This window comes from Heliangelus exortis, chromosome 2 (genome assembly GCF_036169615.1).
Source record: "Heliangelus exortis chromosome 2, bHelExo1.hap1, whole genome shotgun sequence".
Taxonomy (NCBI): Eukaryota; Metazoa; Chordata; class Aves; order Apodiformes; family Trochilidae; genus Heliangelus; species Heliangelus exortis.
In genome coordinates, this window is record NC_092423.1 from 18,956,617 (window position 1) to 18,960,892 (window position 4,276).

At 41.7% G+C, this 4,276-nt stretch overlaps 1 non-coding gene across 1 annotated transcript; it reads left to right on the forward strand.

The window, feature by feature from the left end:
- Positions 1-3,816: 3,816 nt before the first annotated feature.
- On the forward strand, positions 3,817-3,890 carry TRNAN-GUU (transfer RNA asparagine (anticodon GUU)). The gene has a single exon. It is a non-coding gene; the product is annotated as a tRNA-Asn (tRNA).
- The last annotated feature ends 386 nt before the right edge of the window (positions 3,891-4,276 follow it).

Here is a 4,276-nt window from a genome sequence, read left to right on the forward strand (position 1 = left end):
TCTTATACCAGTAAAATTTTATCCTTTTTACTATTTTGAAGCAGTATATTAAGACTGGAAGTTTTTGGGTTTTTGTGTGTGTGTGTGTGTAATCTATTAAACTGACTTCTGTAATGACTGTACTCTTTTCAGTAGTTGCTCAGAACAGATTGCAATGAAAAATTCCTCTTATAGTATGTCAGGTGGGAACTGGAGATCAATTCTGAATGTTGTCCTATTTGGTTTGGGATGATTTTTGGCACAGCTGCAGACTGTAGTCCAAATTACTGCTAATAGCATGGCTGGTCTATAATATTGCTGCAAGTCAATTGACACAGCATTTTGTCTCTCCTGAACATAAGCACAGTTACACATTTTGTGACCTGGAACTAGGCAGTCCTTGCCATTTCCTTTTGGTACACCTGGTTATGGAGTTCAGGAGAAGGGCTGACTTTAAGGCTATCCAACAATCTTCAGTTATCAGTACCCCAAAATTTTGGGGTTTCTTCATCTAGGTGAAGTCTTCCTTTGTGTGACTTGCATTATAAGAGAAGCCAGAGCTAAGTGAACTGGGCAAGTCACTAAAGGAGTGTTGTTCAGTCTTGTTCCTTACTTTTAAGATAAGTTGATCCTCTTTGCAGGGATGTCCTGTCAGTTATAACACTTCCTTGTTTTTACTAACAGGCCCAAGAATAAAAGACTTAAATTCATAAAAGACTTTATTTAATAAAGTCTTTAAAAATATGGTAAGCCACCTCTGTATTTGACAAATTATGAATCTGTATACAAAGAAATTAATTTTAAAAAACCTCCAAATGCATTTTATTTAAGGAATGAAAATAACAGAAGTATTGAAATTAATCAAGAAAAACTGTCTATACATGCTTCTTCCAATCTTCTGAATCCTTCAGAGATAATACTTCCCATGGTTTGATGCTTGCAGCTTCATGAAGAAAAAAACCTTCTGTCACTGAAATCTTATTCTCTGCTTTTAATAATTTTAATAGCATTGTAGAATTAGGTTAATTGGCCATTTATTTTAAAGTTCTGGTAAAGACTAGAATAATGTGTTTCAGAATAAAAAGTATGAAATCTTTGAGTGGAAAGCAGTGCACTTACAGACTTCTGTTGTAACTAAGCAATAAGGAGTATATTTGGGCAGAGACTGAGTAGATGTTCTGAATATTTTTGTGACTTTTAATTTTTGTAGTTTGAGACAAGCTGTAACTTAAATGTTGACAAATAGTTGCCCAAAAATTACACATAGGATAATAAATAACGTAGGTGCGTGTGCTTGTTGGGGGATAAACAATCCTTTCCCATGAGAAATTGTAGAAGCAGCAGTTAATGAGTAATTCTGTGATATAAGGAGGAAGATTTTTTTGGTTTCTGTTATATTCTACTGAGCTGTTTTTAGGAGCAGCTCTGGGTGAACAACTAGACTTATTTTCTGAACATAAGATGAATATATAGTATATTTATAAAAATCACAAACAATATCCAGTTTCCCCCTCTGTCCTATATTAGTTTTCTCTGACTTTCAGGAATCAAAGCCTATGTCTGAAGAAGGTCACAGATGTAAGAGTAATGAATATTTAAGTTCACAGATCCCACAATAACAATAAAATAATGTTATAAGTTATTTAAACATTAGATAATGTAGCTTAATATTACATTGTATAATATTTTTCGTATGTAATATATTTGTATACATTTATGATTTTGTAAAAATAGAAAATAAAACATAATCCATTACTAGCTAGTCCAATAATACTATTTAAATTATATACTGGAAAAAATTAAGCAACTGCATATATGACCCACAAGAACAGCATATCAAGGAAGAAAGCTGTCCAGAAATAAAGGACAAAACACTGTTAGGGAGGATGATTAATTTGAAGTAACATCCCTTTCTGATTTCTGAACACCTTAAACTGCACTTGGCCTCTTCCTTTCTTCTGAAGATACAGTCAGAAGGCTTCTCCTACAGGCAGATCCAATAGTTTCCAGTTACAGAAAAGTGATAGATAATGTTGCTCTCCAGCATGATGGCTCACTGGATGGTGTATCAGCCACAGTAGAAGTCATCCATGTTCAGATCTTTTGTTGATCTGTGGGTTTCAAGCTGGAGAGTTAGCATTGCTGTTGTATATTTTTCTTTTTATTTTCTTCTTTACCTTGTAGGAAGTGAGGAACAATGCTGAGAGAAAGGTGACAAGTGACACTCCAGCCTCACCTGCAGTATTCATGCTGTCCTGATGCACTGAACAGACAGCCTTGGGTGTCTTATTCCTGTGTTCCTCTCAGACACCTCAAAGTTAGAGCTTGTGCTCATTATCAGCATAATAAAGTCCCTTTTTACATCTTAACTTTAGACAGCAGATCTTGAAAACAGCTAAGTTAACATTCATTAAAACTAATGGGACTATTCATGTGTATAAACATTTCAGGGCCCAAAAATCCATGCCCAAATGTTCATCAGTACTGGCCTATGGGTTAGCCTTTTGTTCAGACTGGGATCTTGCAATTTTCATGATTGATGGTTATGCATAAAATCACAGGACTATTTGTTTGTCTTCCTACACAGAGGAAACAGAAGCCGTCCAGCCTGTGAACAGATTCCTCTGACTGAGGACAGCAGAGGTCTGGGAAGGAAGCATGCCACGGGGGCCATGATGCCCCCAAAACCAATCCTCAAGATAATTAATTTAATTACTGTTGCGGGCTTGCATAGCTTGGTTTTCTTCTCCATATTTTGAGAGATATTTGTCAGTAAGATACAAACAATATACAAACAAATAAGTAAACAAACAAAAAGCAGTACTCTGCTAATACTGACATTCATGTAGATCTTTTCAAAGTATTGGCAAAGCTGGGAACGCTGAGCTGTGGACAATAAATGATCAGCTTAAAGTTACTCATTGGGCTGAAGAACTAAGTATAGAAATGTTGAAGAGCAAGATCTTGGCACTTACCAAATATCAGAGATGGAGTAATATACTCGTGCTCTTACTTCTGCTGTTGAAGACTCTGGTTTCAGGAATGATCTGGGACTGCCTTGTCTTGAGTGGTCAGAGACCAGGAGGTAACCAGCACCTGCCTGGAAAGGAGTTACCACTGTCCTTGTGTAGGGGGTGCCAGGTGCCTGATGGACTACATACAGGTGCTTTCAACAGACGGAAGATGTACCAGGCAGAGCTTCGTGGAGCCACAGAGACAACATGAGGGAATTGACACTGTAAGACTTCAAAGAGATTTAAACAGTGTTTCAGTCTGTGAATGGAAAGGAAAAAACATTTCCTCAGGTTTGGATGTGAGAACTTCGTACTTGGCTAAGCCAGAGGTGCAGACTTACTGTAAGTCAGTGTGGGAAGCAGATTTTGATAAAATGGTGATAGGAACATTAGCTGTCCTTCACTGCTGCTTTCTTTCACTTAGGAAGGTATCACTTACCGACATACATACAGAGGGATGCTGCCTGTTTTAAAGAGTCAATAGGGCAATTTTGCAATGATAATAGGGAACTACATTTTGGCTTGTGTATGCAGTGGTGAAGAAAAAACTGTTGTAATTGTGATTTGTGAATTCATTCCCCAGAAAAAGAACACTGCTGTGAACAATGATTTTCACAGAATATTTCATATTGTCTAGAAGAAGAAAAGCCGCTGTTTTCAGTGCTTCCGTAGTGTTCTGCCAGCCCTTTGGAAGAGTAGTTACTCAGGAGCAGATCTTCGTGTCCAGAGTTTGGGTACGTAGCTGCCCGCAGGTCTGCGAGAGGGGAGAAGGCGGCGAGGGTGCAGGAGATGGGTGGTGCCGCAGAAGGCGTCGCAAGCGGCAGTCTCTGTGGCGCAATCGGTTAGCGCGTTCGGCTGTTAACCGAAAGGTTGGTGGTTCGAGCCCACCCAGGGACGGGTTCCCCTTTTGGCTCGGCCGCTTCCCCCGCCGCCGCCCGTCGTTTTGTGCGCCCGTGTTGGCTGGGGGAGGATGTGAGATTAGCGCTGGCGGCCGGGCAGGCGCCGCGTGTTCCTGGGCAGGGGGCCCGCGGCGGGGAGCGGCACGCGGCGGCAGCTCCAGCCCTGGCAGCCACCGGCGGCGCCGCTGCGCCTGAGGGGCGAGATGGATGCCGGCGGGGGACGGGTCCCTCCCTTCCTCCCCGAGAGGGGCTCGGCTGCGGGGGAGGGGTGCGGTACCCCCCTGCCCGGGAGACCGCGTCCCGGCGCCCCCAGCCCACGCGGGTTTCTGAAGGACTCGAGAGCTGCTGCAGAGCTGGGGCCGGCAGCTGGGCTGAGGCTGCCGT